The sequence below is a fragment of the Elgaria multicarinata genome, chromosome 7, assembly GCF_023053635.1.
Source record: "Elgaria multicarinata webbii isolate HBS135686 ecotype San Diego chromosome 7, rElgMul1.1.pri, whole genome shotgun sequence".
NCBI lineage: Eukaryota > Metazoa > Chordata > Lepidosauria > Squamata > Anguidae > Elgaria > Elgaria multicarinata.
The window spans coordinates 104,015,343-104,031,388 of NC_086177.1; the positions used below are offsets into that span (position 1 = coordinate 104,015,343).

The 16,046-nt window shown below is 49.3% G+C and overlaps 1 protein-coding gene across 2 annotated transcripts in view; it reads right to left on the bottom strand.

The window, feature by feature from the left end:
* The window catches only part of ST3GAL1 (ST3 beta-galactoside alpha-2,3-sialyltransferase 1), a 160,758-nt gene extending 147,274 nt beyond the window's left edge, over positions 1-13,484 (bottom strand). The window contains exon 1 of one of the 2 annotated variants that reach the window (XM_063131161.1): positions 13,394-13,484. The gene's annotated coding sequence lies outside the window, so the exon portion shown is untranslated. Of the gene's footprint in view, positions 1-12,763; positions 12,948-13,393 lie in introns of those variants that run through there. The other variant, XM_063131162.1, reaches the window with a different exon arrangement.
* Between the last annotated feature and the right edge of the window lie 2,562 nt (positions 13,485-16,046).

Below are 16,046 nucleotides of genomic sequence, written 5' to 3' on the forward strand. Positions count from 1 at the left end.
GCTTGTGAGGTAAAAAAAACCCCGACTTTGCTTCCCCCCCGCCCCCCGATGGGCACGGAGCTCCTGAAGTAGGATGACCATATAAAAAGGAGGACTGGGCTCCTGTATCTTTAAAAGTTTCATAGAAAAGGGAATTTCAGCAGGTGTCATTTGTATATGTGGAGAACCTGGTGAAATCCCCTCTTCATCACAACAGTTAAAGCTGCAGGAGCTATACTAGAGTGAACAGATACAAAAGAGGGCAGGGCACCTGCAGCTTTAACTGCTGTGATGAAGAGGAAATTTCCCCAGGTTCCCCATATATACGAATGACACCTGCTGAAATTCCCTTTTCAATACAACTGTTAAAGATACAGTCCTCCTTTTCATATGGTCACCCTACCCGAAGAGCTCGTTTGGTTGCGAGGAGCTGAGACAAAACCAGGGATCCCTCCCACGCTGAAGGCATCCCGACTTTTAAAAACATGTATTTGTGCAATTGTGTAATATTGCAATTGCCTACACATTTACTTTCAAAACTGGGAGCCAGTGTTGTGTGCGTGCTGCTGATTTATTCTACTCTTTACAGACAGAGAGACACAACATTTATTCCAAGATCAGGAAATCGTGATGGAATTCAGCCAGAGCAGAACAAAAGGTATGTTGGAATCTTAGTTTAAATACAGGGCAGAACGGAGGAAATTTGCTTATCTCTTGGTACAAGTCCTGCGGGCTATTTCAAATCCTTCGGAATGAGGTTTCTCAACATTTATTTTTTACTCCACAGACGACTTGAAAACTGCTGGGGGTTTCGGTGGACCACTTAATGAACTCAGTTTGGTTGAAATCAAAACGTATAACTCACATTTTTAATAACACTCTTTTTCTTCAGTGTTAACATCCATAATCAAAACCAGCACCATATTGGGAAAGTCACGGGCTCTAGGCAAGACTGCTGAGAAGGCCCCTTTAACTGATACATTTGGAGGGGGAAATTAGTATACTGCACCAGCACTGTATACAGAATATCGTATATCCTGCCCTTCCCACAACACGTATAGCACAATCCCATCCCATGCATGCAATCCCAGAAGTCATGAAAGAAAAGCTTCTATTTTATTTATTTATTTAGAATATTTATATACCGCTCCCCATTGAAAAATTTCGGAGCGGTGTACAAGATGAAATGAAAAATAAAAACAGACTAAAACAGTTAAAACAAAATTTAAAAGAAGCAAAAACAGAGATTCAAGGCTGCATATTAAGGCAAGGCTTCTTGGAATAAAGATGTTTTCAGGAGGCGCCGAAAGGAGTACAAGGTTGGCGCCTGCCTGACCTCCAGAGGCAGGGAATTCCACAGGAGGGGGGCCACCACACTGAAGGCTCTTCCCCTGGTGGATTCCAATCGGAGGATGGATCTATGTGGAACCACCAGGAGCAGGCCCTCGGATGACCTCAGTGACTGGGCAGGTTGGTAAGGGAGAAGGCGCTCTCTCTGAAATTGCATTTTCCACATTTTGAAATTGTACTGCATGACTCACAGTGGTGCTTTTCTACCAGGAGGCTACCAGGAGGAGGGCCTTCTTTGCTGTGGCACCCCGGCTGTGGAATGAGCTCCCTAAGGAGGTTCGCTTGGCACCTACATGATATGCTTTTAGACGCCAGGTGAAGACCTTTTTATTCTCCCAGCATTTTAACAGTCTATAAATAAATTTTAACTTGGTGTTTTAAATTTGTAATTTTGCATTGCTGCTGTTTTTATCTGGTTGAGCTTTTATATTGTATTTTATATTATGGTTTTATACTGTTGTTTTATACTTTGAATGTTTTTAATTTTTGTGAACCGCCCAGAGAGCTCCGGATATTGGGCGGTATAGAAATGTAATTAATAAATAAATGCCCCCAATGCCCCCCCATTCCTTGATATTTTTCTTTAAACCCCACCCCACCCCACCCTGAAGACCTCTACAGTGCTTGCTGACTATTGTGTAACTTTTTGATTAACAAGGGCACAATCCTACCTTGATGCCTGTCAAGCCGTAGCTAGACCTAAGGTTTATCCCAGGATCATCCCGGGTTCGTCCCTGCCTGAGTGCTGGATGCCCTGTGTGGCACTTAGATGAACAGGTTTGACCCCAGGACAATCCTGGATAAACCGTAGGTCTAGCTATGGCCTCAGTCTCCAAACTCAGAGGCTGATGGGCATCGTATGCGTAGCAGAAGGAGCATGGAGGTGATCTTCACCTCTAGATGGGCATTTTTTTGCCCATCTAGCTGAGATGTTGGGGTGTGGAGGAAAAGGAGGTGGGGAAACCAAAGGATTGTTTGTAAGCTAACTGCCCCAGCCCCCTCCTCTCCGAGCTTGTGTTTGCTGTCAGGGGAGGGGAGCTTAGACTCCTGGCTCTGAGGCCAGATAGATGATTGTGGCTCTTTCTACACCTAAGGGTTATCCCAGGAAAATGGAGGGGTCACCCCTGCCTGCTCCCGGGATCCTCTGTGTGGCATTTGGATGCACAGGAACGATCCCAGGATGATCCCAGGATATAGCGCTGGTGTAGTTATGCCCTCTGACCTCAGATCAAGGAATCCAAACCATCTTATCCCCCCACTCCCCAAGACACTCTCTAAGGGCCATAGGATTCCTCTCCCCATGTATTTTCCCCGTCAATGTTTTTCATTATTATTCCAACAGAACAACATGATTGAAAACATTTTATAAAAAGACCAATTCTCTTTAAAACTTCATTCCTCCCCCCCCCCCCCCGGCCTTTTTCATTGCAAAATCATGAATTATCTCCCCAAAGGCAGGTTCACACTCAGTAAACAAAATAGGTAGGCGGCTTAACTGTTCCTGTTCCATCATAGAACGCCTCCAGTTTTTGACGAGCGCTCACTTGCTGAAACTTATTTCAGCTTCTGCCAGGCACTGGCAGTCTGCAGAAAGAAAGAAAGAAAGAACTCCCCATAGGGCTGTGCACACTTCATTGAAAATTAGCTGCAGTTTGTTTCTGCGTTCTTATGAAGATCCTTTAAGAAGTTAAGTGGGGGCAGTTCACGGCCTCTGCCAAAATTAGCTATATATTTTTCACAAGGAAAATTCTCAGAAAGGTCAATGGGAGTGTGAACCACACATACATATATTTTGAGGGCTGTAAATTCTCTGAGCTACACTGGCTCTCACTGTCCCTGGGATCAATGACCCTCCCTGATTATAATGGTGCCCTTTTCCTCCCACCAGCTGTGCATTGTACTTATCTGTTCCACCTATCTGTGTACAAGGAACTCTGGGACTGGTAGTTCTGGGAGCTCACACATAGGGAAGCACCATTTCCTGTCTCTCAAACTACAAGTCCTAGCAAACACACTACAAGCAAACACACACTGTTCTAGAGAAGGCCCTGATCCAGGAATTCACTGTTCAAAACGTTGCTTGGTCTTCTCGAACACCGATTCTGATGGGCACCACCAATTCTCACAGTAGAACATAAGAAGCGTAATATGTTTCCTTAAATATCCTCAAGACTGATCTACAGCAGGGATGCTGGACTGCAGGCCTGTGGGGCAAATCCAGATCTCTGGAGGTCCCAATTTGCCCCCTTTCCCCATTCTAAAATGCCCCTCGTAAGGCTTAGTTACTGGCAGTATGAGCTGGCTTTTTTTTGGGGGGGGGGTAGTTTGGCCCCACCCCTTTTCCTTCAGCTCCACCCACCAATCGAACGCACCCCTTCTCCACAACCACTCTACCAAGAGCTTATCTGGAACTGAAGTTGGCTCTCAGGGTGAAAGAAGTTCAACACCTGGATCTACAATTTCACCTCTTTTTCTCCCTTCATAGCAATGGGTTTCCACTCTGGCTGGGCGTTCCTGGATCTCCGGGCCCTGATTAAGTTTACCCTTCACCCCCATCACACACATCACCACCCCAATGCCTGGACTCAGCATGTGAGAAGTGTGGCGATATTGAGAACAGGAGAACAGAGTGCTATAAATGAGTAAATACAGTGAACGATGGCGTGATTACGGGGGAAGTCTGGGTGCAGCAGTGGATGCCCACAGGGTGGCGAGGTTGGCCTTCCAGATCTATTTGAATCTTGGCACCTGCGGTCTTGATTGCAAAAGCTGAGCGACCGAGACAAGAGTTTCAAGCCTACCGCAATCCAATTAGGACAAAGCACTTGGATTCTTCGCCTTGAAAGGCAGTCAAGTCAAGCAGGGCTATTTGCTTGACCGACTCCTCCCTCCCTCCCTCTTTCCCCTATATGGTGTTGAAGTTAATGGGATTGAAATCAGATTAAATGTGGATCAGGACATAGGGAGCCTAACGCACCAAGGTGGTTTTTTGAAACCACTCCCTGCTGTTAGAAGATAGTACAAAAGATAAGGCAGAAATGTTCGTCTCTCTTGTATGTTGCTGTGTCTTCGGAAACGTTTTCAATGCAATGTTGGTCTTGCTGTGTGAGCGACTGCATCATAGCAGGAAACTGGGAACCGGAAGCCCCCAGATTAAATCGCACCTTTGCCATGATCTCCAGGGCTGCAGTTCATGGCGCCATGGGTAGGCATGGCTGGGCACCTGCCAAGTTCTCAGATCCCAGCAGGAACACACTGGCAAGAGATCCTGCTCCTCCTCTACAGTTGTCACCAATGAATTCTGAAGTGCAGGTGCTCATCACGGCTCTCCCAAGAAGAGTCCAAAAATTCAGACAGCTGCATTGACCCGCTTCAACAAACCAGTTCTAGAAGTTTTGTCTCCACTGGGAGCAGGTCTTTTGTACATTCAAGACCTCCTCCTGGTAGCCACCTGCCTCACTTCTTTCATAGTGTTATATACAGCTTTCAGTACAACAGTTGTCAGTACACTTCAGTACCGCTATAAAGCAGTAGTGTGGCTCCTGCCTTTTATATACCGCTTTCATAGTGGAATATCCTGCTTGGTGTAGATGAGCCCCAAGCCACCCCAAGCTATTTTGCATTACAACAGGGATAAGGCAGAACTGTATACTGCTGCTAGGAAAATCCATTTCCCCCTAGCTACTGTGAGAATTAAAGCTAAACTCAGAGGGAGAAGGGAAGTCAGAGTGGGGTGGCTGATGACGTCAGCTTCCCTGCTCATAAAAAAGTGCCAGGAATGCGAGCCCTGCATCCACTACACCACTGCCCTCCTCTTCCCGGTTGCAACCTGCTCATCCGCCTGCCTCTCGGACTGGCCCAGTCAGATAACAGTGGTGGTGAGAAGGTGGAGCAGATGCCCCCATCTACTGGCTCAACGCTTCTCTGTTTCTCAAACAAGCAACGGTAGCAATGATGAAGAACAGCAGCAATAGCAGCTGGTGACGTGGTGAGAAGGCAGACTCACTGACAGAGGAGGACCACTGTGGGTGTCTGCCCCAAAGGCTCTCAAAACCTAGAGTCTGCACTGGTAATCTCCCTCCTTCCATCCCTGGGCTTTAGTCCTCCAGATGAACTGTACAGGATAGTTGCAAAAAAAAAAAGAAGAAGAAGAAGAAAAAAGCCTGTACAAATGCAGTAGAGGCTGATGGAGCAGTGAATCCACTCTGAGTTTCGGTCAGAACCAGTCCAAACTCCTAGAGTTCTGGCTGAAACCCAGAGCGGATTCACCACCCCGCTGACTGATACTGGAGCCACCAGCCTCCACTGTGCAAATCGATGAAAAGTTTCACGCCTTCAGCAATTCCTTCAGCTCCCAAGCCACACGGTCCCGTCCCAAGAAAGACTCTGTTGAAAAGGCAGCTGACGGCCGACAAGAGGCAGCCCTGCTTTGCAGTTTCTTGGAACGTCAACTCACAGCCATACAGGAGCCGGAGGAGGCTTGCTAAGAGTCCTGCAGCCTTGAACGATTTGTTCAGCGCGTGTCCCGAAAAGCAGGGCAGCAGCGAAGCTAAGGACCAGACGATGTGTGCAAGAAATGCCCATCATGCATCGTTCCCACCCTCTGGTCAAGATGTACAACCCTTAGGCAGCCGCACCTGTTAGGGTACGAAGCGATGGGATCCTGTGCCTACAAGGCCAAGAGTCCTTACGTCAGGAACAGGACGCTGACATGCAGCCTAAACCTGAGAAGCCCCTTTATTAATTTATCAGTAGCTACAAGCACTGAAGAGAGCATCTGCTCCGTGAGAGCCCAGGGCCCAAGCTGTCAGCAATTCCCAATCTTAATTGCTGAATTTGGAGCGTCTAAAACAGAAGCGAGACGGACGCAGAGCTGTTTGCTTGACTGTCAACCGAGATGTTCCATTTTGTTGTTGCAGTTGGGGGGGGGGGAAGATCCCATCCAAAATTATGCAAACAAATTTATACAGGTGTATAATTAGTAGGGATGTGCTCCGCTCCGATTAGGAGCGTAGAAGCAGTAGCGGATTGGCCTGCTCCGCCTTACCCAGAGGCGGAGTAGGAGCAGACCGCGGACCCCCTAGAAGCAAGGCGAAGAGAAGCGCCCATTTTTCGGAGCTCCGAGTTCAGGCGGAGCGCTCCGGTCGCCATCTTGAAAACATTTCGCCATAGGATTGCATTGCGGCAAATAATCGCGCATAACTACGTTGTTTTTGAAGCTATCATTCTGAAAATTCTTGTGCACAGAGAGTCGTGGATGGGGGTCATTTTGAGACCACTCTCAACTTTCTGCGTTGTCTGGGTCGCGGGCTATATTTTTGTGAAAATCGGGTCAACCGCGCGGCTCAAACTGCGTTTTTGGCTTTTCGCCCATAGGATTGCATTGAGGGAAAGAATCGGGGATAACTGGGGGGGGGTTTAAGCTATCGTTCTGGAAATTCTTGTGCACAGAGAGTCGTGGATGGGGGTCATTTTGAGACCACTCTCAACTTTCTGCGTTGTCTGGGTCGCGGGCTATATTTTTGTGAAAATCGGGTCAACCGCGCGGCTCAAACTGCGTTTTCGGCTTTTCGCCCATAGGATTGCATTGAGGGAAAGAATCGGGGACAACTGGGGGGGGGTTTAAGCTATCGTTCTGAAAATTCTTGTGCACAGAGAGTCGTGGATGGGGGTCATTTTGAGACCACTCTCAACTTTCTGCATCGTACGGGTCGCGGGCTAGACGTTTTTAAAAAATCGGTGGGAAAAATACCTTTTTCAAAGGGCTGAGGGGCAGAGTCAGCTCCCGGTCATGATGATCCCAAAGTTGGAGGAGGGCATAGGCAAAACAGGTAACTTGGGATTCTGGGAAACTTCTCTTTCTTCATCTGAACGGGCTTTTCCCCGTGTTTTTTAACACAGTAGCCCCACCAAATGCACAAACACAACCTGAAATCATATACTAAGCCAAGAATAAGAGATAGAAACACAGCACTGCTCCCCACCCTAACCTTGGGGAACAACTGAATCGATGTGGTGCAAGGGGATGAGCTCCCCTAGGGCATCTCATCGTGGACGTGCCCCCACTCTCTCCTGCACTGGAAGGCCATAGAGCCTTCCAAAGAGAGTAAAACGGTGGAGCAATGCCTATCATGAGTTGAAGTGAATGGTCACTTTTCAGTGGTGGAGCAATGCCTGTTCTGAGTCGAAGTGAGTGTTTTACTTCTTCTCAGAGCTGTGGCTGTCAGTGTCTTGAACTGGCAGCTACTTCCCCCTCCCCCGGGCACGTCCCCCTATTGCTGGTAAAAGACAGATATAGCCTTTTAAAAAAAGTTCTTCTTGTTGTTTATTGAGCAACACTGCTGCTTTTAATTCCACCCCTCCTTTGTTTATTGATTGATTTATTCCATTTTATATGCATTACTGGCTTATCCTTGGCTCACTTCCTTATGCCCCCAGAAATGCCAGCTGCATGCCTGCCTGCCTTCCCTCCCTCCTCCCCTGCCCACCTCGCAGGGATGTTGTGTGTGGAGTGCCCGATTTTCAAAAATTCGCCAAAAATCAGGGGATGATGGGATTGCTTTGAAACTTGGCATGCGTGTGTATATCCCCATGAGGTGTCATGGTGCCAAACATGAGGTTTCTAACTTGAACAGAAAAAAAGTTGTATAATTTTTTAGCTTTCAATGCAAGCCTATGGGGGGGGGAAACGGAGCTCCGGATCCGGATCCGGAGCTCCGGGCGGAGCGGAGCGGAAGTGGGCGGAGCGGGGGCGGGGCGGAGAGGCCCGATCCGGAAAATGGCGGATCTGCAAGTGAAGTGGAGCGGGGGGTCTGTGCACACCCCTAATAATTAGGGTGACCGTATGGAAAGGAGGACAGGGCTCCTGTATCTTTAACAGTTGTCTAGAAAAGGGAATTTCAGCAGGTGTTGTTTGCATGCACGCAGCACCTGGTGAAATTCCCTCTTCATAACCACAGTTAAAGCTGCAGGAGCCCTGTCCTCTTGATCAGATACAAAAGAGGGCCGGTCCCCTGCAGCTTTCACCGTGGTGATGAAGAGGGAATTTCACCAGGTGCTGCGTGCATACAAATGAAATTCCTTTTTCTATACAACTGTTAAAAGATACAACAGCCCTGTACTCCTTTCTATATGGTCACCCTAGTATAATGAAAAAACATGCAAAAACTAAAACCGCAATATAAACAGGATGCACCATGATATGTCTCAATTAAATACTTGCTTCATATCTGCGGACGCATGTGCTCTATCTTAACACTATTCAGTCAACGGTTTCTATCATACTGGAGACTTGCTGTTCCAGAAAACAAGACGGGTATAATTAAAAAGAGCAGGGACCTATTTTCAAGGCGAGTGCCCTTTAATTTGCTGCTTTCCTCCGTAAGATCTCTGCAATGGGAGAAAGAACTTCCCTGCTTCTCAAACAGTGCCATCTACTCCTCCATGTTTACACCCAAAAAAGCCCAACCATCCCCAAAACGCTGATTTATGAAGAATCAGAAAGGAGAGAGCTTCTACATCATGCATGTATGCAAACACACACTCATGCCATATGTGTACCTATTTGCTCAGTCATTGCACTACCACTTGACGGGTGCAACTTGTGCACCAGTTAGAAAACAGGAGTGTCAAGAGTGTCCCAACGTCTTTTGTAGGCCATCCCACCCTCTGTCATTATCCATAACAGTGATGGAAGGGCGCTCTGCACATGATCTGCGGCCCAGGTTTTTTTTCCACACATGAAGTTTCAAGTGACTCTTGTTTCAATGGAAGATTAAAGCCTATTGCAACCATTACATTAAGTAAAAGGATGTTATTGGCAGCCAGGCAGAGCTTACGCCTATTTCCTACTTAGTAGGAAAGAAGTGAAACTAACAAAAGAAAGAAGTGAAACTAAAAGAAGAAGGTGGGGGGAAGAGCTACTGTTTTGCTTTTCTAAAGGAGTTATCTCAAAATTCTTGTATTCTCCATCAGGGAAATATTAAGTTTTCAACTGCCCACACTGGGGTTTTTCCCAGTACTAGCCGGACATCGGCCAAATAGCTCATTTGCATTACAAATGTCCCTTCCCAATGAATATCAGCTATTATTCCAAGTAGCAAAAAGAAATTTAAGCCTTAAATGTGAAGTTTAAGCCCCCAGTTCAAATTTCAACTTCTCTATGAACTCACTAGAAAACCTTAGAAAAGCCATGCTCTCTGGTGTCCACAAGATTTTAATCTACGCATTAATTTATTTCCGCCTTTTCTTTAACCCACCCTTCCTCCTTCAAGGCACCCAGGGCAACTTGCATTTTATTCTTACAACAGTCCAGTGAGCTAGGTTAGGCTGAGAGAAGATGACATCCCAGAGTGCAGGACATGGAATAATGGGCTCAAGTTACAGGAACCCAGATTCTGGCTGGACATCAGGAAAAACTTCCTGACTGTTAGAGCAGTACGACAATGGAACCAGTTACCTGGGGTGGTTGTGGGCTCTCCCACACTAGAGGCATTCAAAAGGCAGCTGGACAACCATCTGTCAGGGATGCTTTAGGGTGGATTCCTGCACTGAGCAGTGGGTTGGACTCGATGGCCTTATAGGCCCCTTCCGACTCTACAATTCTATGATTCTATGACTACCCCAAGGCCAGCCAGTGAACATGCATCTGAACTTGGATCTGCCTGGTCCTACTCCAACACTAACTGCTACTCAGCTGTTGCCCTCTCAATACAGATAAAACAGATGCACCTTACCAGACCCGTGGCTTACCAAGGCAACGCATTTGAATGGCACTGGAATGTTCAAAATCACCAATAATCATGGTTGTAAAATGAAGTATTTGTAAACCTGCATCTGATTTTAAAAGATTTTCAAAGTGCTCCAGCTTGGTGACACTCGTTCAGCAAACGCAGAATGGCTCTGTGAGTGTCTAAGGAGACATGCAATTGCATTGAACTGTAGCTGTCGTGACTCACTCCTGAACAGATATGCTTAGGATTGGGTCTTTTAATGCGGCTGACTTCTGACCAGGAGTGCAGAATTGTTGCGCAACCGTGAAATGTGGGAGTGGGGAGAGATTTCAGCCACACCCATGTTTCGCTTTGGCTCTACCCCACCCCCCTCTAGAATGCGGCCCCAGACCCTCTCTGAAATGGCATTTGGCCCCCCGGAGTGAAGAAGGATCATCACCCCTGCTTCGTAGGTATGGAGAACAGCAGCTGGGAGGAACATCTGTTAGTGAGGGCAGCAAAAGCCAAATATTACTGGTAACAAGCTCTCAGACCCTGATCCAAACTTGTGACCACATAAGTCTGAACGAAAGCAGCTAAAAAATGCTCTTGGGTCTTGAGAAATACCACATACACAAGTATAGGCCATGTTAAAACTCCAGATTTAATCTCTCGGAAGTAATTACCTCCCCTTTCTTCCTTCCCAAGAGGCTTAAAGTGAGCTGTGAGGCAGGAGTTCCCAATCCAGTCGTGTTTCGGACTGCAGCTCTGGCTGACATTTACGAAGGAGTAACCTCTAATGAACACTGTAAGACTATCTTCTGAGTAAACGTGGATCGCATTGCACTTCATGTGACTTAGGCAAGCTGCTATCTCAGCCTCAAACCCCATGTACAGTACGGCAATATCCCTTACCTACCCTAAAAAGTGTCTGCAAAGAACTCACATATGTGAATTGCTTTGTTTGATCTGATTTACTTAAGAAATTTATGTGCCAGTTTTCAGCAGAGCTTCCAAGGCCATTTAGGAAAATAAGATAAAAAAACCATTTAAATAAAACATGACAGCTAAGAACTTGTTAAGAGAACACTCTAATACTGCGTCTCTATGCAGGTCTGCTCAGAAGTAAGCCTGACTGGGTTCAATGAGGCTTACTACAAGATCAGTGGGCATAGGATTGCTGCTTAACAGTGCAATCCTACGCATGTTTAGATAGAAAAAAGTCACAACGCTGGGAATTGTAGGACCTTTTCTATGTCTAAACATGCATAAGATTGGCCCCTAAAGTTATTTTTTTCCTTTTTAGTACTGCCTTTCTGTAAAAACCATTAAGTATATTAGTCATGATAACCAACCCATTTTTTTCAAAATTGTCCCATAAGGATGTACTTAGGAACTGAGCAACCCCCGTCTTTTACAAACTTGCATGCAAATACAAAAGAAGAAGAGCCCATTCAGACAATCAACATGCCATGGGCCGTTTAGGGTGACCATATGAAAAAGAGGACAGGGCTCCTGTATCTTTAACAGCTGTATAGAAAAGGGAATTTCAGCAGCTGTCATTTGCATGCATGCAGCACCTGGTGAGAGCCTTGGTCCTTTGGGGTGGCATCCGACATCGGGAGAAGGGCGTGGTAAAAACGTCCAGCCAAGTGCTCGTCTGAACGGGCTGGAAGCGCGTGCAGAAGCGACTCATGACTGTCCTCTGGCTTTACTCGGCTGCTTTTCGAGTTGCAACGGAAAGCTCAGCACGTGGCACGGGGCCCCTTTCCTGTGTGAAGCGCGCAACAAGAAGCGGTGGCGGCGCGTTTCCTTCCGCTTGAGGCGTGCGGGGCGACCGCAAAAGTTAACCAACCCCCCCCCCACCCCTTTCTCAAACGGCCTGGATGAGTTCGTAACTCGCTGCTGCTGTTTCCGTCAAGTCCTTCCCCCAATCCAAAAATCGCCCCTCCCGAGGGCCAAAAGAATAACTGTGCCTCCCTCTCCCTTTTAGAGCCAATGGGGGGGTTTTCATATAGAGAACGAGCGAGAACTCCCTTTGGTTCAGTGGAGGCTGGTGACTCCGATGCCGGTGGGGCTGTAAATCTGCTCTGGGCTTCAGTCCGAATTCTTGAGGAACTATCCAAGGTGCTGAACACAATCCCCACCCTGTGCTCAGCACCTCGGGTGGCTCCTTTCGAGTTTTGACGGCTTCTGACTGAAACCCAGAGCGGATTCGTGGCCCCACTCCCACCGGAGCCACCAGCTTCTACTGCTCTTCTCGCTCTCGCTCTCTCTTTTCGGGCAAAACAGGACTGGAAGAAGAGATAAGAAAGCGGGCGAGATAAAAGGCTCCGAGAATGCGCCGCCCAGACTCAAAAGGACGAGGGCGGGCTGGGCAAAGGCGCACAGCCCCTTCCTCAAATCGCCTAAACGCAGAGACACTGGAATGCGGGGCGGGGGGGAGGGGAGAACCCTACTTTCGATCCGAGCTAGAAAGTTTAGGATTTCTTACACGCACCCCCCCATGCCACCGACCGACGCCCCCACCCACGAGGCTCGATTCACGCCCGGAAGGCGAACTGCTCCCCCCTCGACGCCCCCTCCCCGTTTAGAAACAGACCGCGAGGTTTGTAGGGCAGGGAGCAGCGTGAGTACTCCTCTCAGGCCAGGCTGGGACCCTGCGCTGCACCTCGCCTTCTCCCTCCCCGCCAGCCTTCCTTTAGCGCCAAGACGCGCCGAACCTTTTTCCGGTGTAACGGGACCTTCCGCCGGAGAAGCCCGAACTCTCGCCTCCTTTCCCCCTGGCTACGGGGCCACCGCCACGGCTCTCCTCTCGCCACAGCAGCCCTCCTCTTCCCAGACAGCTGTGCTCCCACTTCCCGTCTTTCTTTTCTTTTTCTTTTTTTGGAAACAATTACGGGAAGGGAAGCGCTGGTCACAGATCCACCCCCCTAGCACGTCCCTGCTGCGCCCCCGGGCGCCGAGCGGACCGATCGCCTCTGCCCGCTCCTGCAGCGGAATCTCCTCGCCAGCGGGGGAAGAGGGAGGAGGAGGAGGAAGAGGAGGAGGAGGAGGAGGAGGAGGAGAGTCCGCGGCCCCGATCCCGCTTACTCCCCCAGCAAGGCTGGCCGTGCAGCAGCCAGGGGCTTCCACCGTATCCCCATCCCGTTCAAGCGTTCCCCCCTTCCCTTTCTGATGACGCCCCTCCCCCCCTCCTCCTCGTTTCCCACCCTACCTTTGCGTCTCCGCTTCCCACACACCCACCCAGGCACCCACTTCCTTCCCATCTGGGGAGGCGCCTCTGCTGGTTTCCAAGCCGATCCGGGAAGGGGAGATTCCTAGTGCGCAAAGCCGAGCTCTCGCTCACTCACCAGGTCCGGAGGGGTTGGGGTTGCTGCTGCTGCTGCTGCCGCCGCCGCCAGCCCCGTTTCCCGGCACTTCCCATCGCCTCGCCGCCCCACACCTCCGCCGCTTTCTCCGGCTCCTTTGTCCTGCCCAAGTGCCCGCCGCACGCGGAGCCAAGCAGGAGGCGGCGGCGGCGGCGGCGGCTCCTCGCCGGTCCTCGGCAGGGGGACCGCTTTCGCTCGGGCTCAGGCTCGCTCTCTCCCCGGGCGGCGGCGGCAACAATAGCCTCTTCTCCTCGCCGCCGAGCGCGCAGCCCCGGCTGCCTGCCTGCCTAATATAGCGCTCCCTCCCCGAGAAAGCCACGTGGATGCGAGAGGGCGCGCAAAGACGCGCAAACACCAGGGGCGCAGCGCAGGCTCCTCCTCGGCCCGAGTGACAGAGGGAACGCCGCCGGGGAGGGGGATCTCTCTGTGTGTGTGCTTAAAACATCCGCCACAGGGAGACCGATAAGAGAGCTCGCCGATCTCCCCAGCGGCTTCCTTCGCCAACGGAAAGGCGCCTGCTATGTGTAAAAAGAGAGCCTGTAAAACGAGTAGTAAGGAAGGGGGTGGGGGCCGTGTGCGCCCGCGCCAGTCCGAAATAGAGCTCCGGAGTAATGCACAAATGGGACGGAGCAGGCTTATGACGTGTACTTGTGTGAGAGAGTGAGTGAGCGAGAGAGAGAGAGAGAGAGAGAGCGCGAGTGAGCGAAAGCGCAATGATCGATCCCGTTCCGTTTTATTTCTCCCTTCGCCCTGCGTTCCGGCGGAGTGAAAGGGCGGGAGGTGGAAGTTCCTCTTCCAAAACAAAAAAGCAGCTGGGTGATCTCTGCGATCATGGCCACGAGAGGGGGAGCGGCCAGCCCGCAAACGGCAGAACCGCAGCAGCGGGGCTGAAACGGACTCCTCCGGACGGCTCCGCAGAAGCCCCTTTGTCAGTCTCTGTCTTCCTCAAACACACACGCGCGCAGCTGCTAGTCCTGGTCGAGACCAGTGGAGGCGGGTGGCTCCTATTTCCGTGGGGATTTGGATCTGTTCTGGGTTTGAGTCAGAACCAGTCAGACTCTAAAAGGGTCCCATTTAGGGTTCAGCACTTTGGAGAGTTCCTTTGGAGTTCTCACTAAAACCCAGAGCGGATTTACAGCCCCGCCAAAATCGGAGCCACCAGCCTCCACTGGTCAAGCCAGCCCTATGAGGAAAAGTCGGAAGACCCGGTCTGAACCTTGTTCAACAGCAAGAGGCTTTCTCGTTCTTTGCCTGATTGGGTTCAGAACCTCTGGGTCTTGGTGTCCTAGCAGGCCCAGTCCAAGCCACGATACAGCAGGGGCATAGAGTGGGTCACGTGGTTTGGTGACATACCATAAGACACCAATAAAATACAGGGGTCCACCTTGATCCAACAGCAACAATCAATTGGAAACAAAGCAGAGGCTGAAACGTAACAAGCCTCGAGCAAGATAAAGACTGAATCAATTCCACGGATGGAAGACTGCCTTGAAACACAATGTTTGCGGGGGTAGCAATAACCAGTTAAACTGACAGAGCAGGGCAGTTGTGTGCAGTGGCTGCAGATCTCTTGAGGGGAGGGGCGCTTGTGCGCAAGAGAGGAGAAAACTAGTGTGAATATTTAGGGATGAAAGAGATATGCTGGGAAGTGTGTGTGTGAGGTTATGTTTGTAGGCTGGAGCAATGGGGAGTGTGTGCTCAGCAGTGAGAGGAGGGCGGGAGAGATATAGGCACAGCAGGGCCTTGTTAACCACCCCTGCACGGGACACCCAATTTACCTAATTACTCTTGCTGGGCGTGGCTTGTCATGTCATCCAAACCCAGCAAGGGCGGGTGTCTGGTGTGGTTAACAACCTCCCCACAAGCCATGGCCTGTTCTTCACCTTCTCAGTTAAGGTTCTAGTCCACTTCATGGATCTCCATGAGTGCATGAGGATCAAGGGGATCAGTCTAACAATGGCTGTTAGCCACGTGGTTGTTAAATGGAACCTCTACATTCAGAGAGTGTTTTGCCTCTGAGTGTGGGATGCTAGTGACAAATTGATATGGCCATGCCCTGATTGTGCATTATTGGAAACAACTGGGTTGGATGAACCTTGATCTAACCCAGTGAGGCTGTTTTTAATGCTAAGCTTTCCCAATTTCCTTCAGTGGTTAGTTCCAGGGCAGCACTACTGTGGTTTGTTTCCTTTGGAGAACAGAGCACCAGAGACTTCTGGTATCTTTGTAACAACTGCTTATTTACAAACACAAACAAGCAGAATCCTACAGCAGGCAACACAACTACTAACCTTGCATCGACGTCCCATAATTATCAACATCCTAAGCTTTTTTTTTAAAAAAAAAAAACTAACCCCAGCGAAAAGCTCCCATTTTTCTCATTAAATTCAAACTGAAAACTTCGTTATCTGTCTCTCTGTCCCTTTCCCAAATTCTGATGGGTGTCACTTATATAAATGGCCTTCAAGGCCCATTCAGCGTCTTTTGTTCAATCCTTCATGACCCGTTTATGAACAAAGCCCTAACAATAGTCCCATTCAAAATAGTCAAGGCAGCCAAAATCATAACATTATTGTGCTAAGTAGGCTGCATTGTGTCATCATGGCCACTTCCTTAGGACTTAAAATGTTGCAGG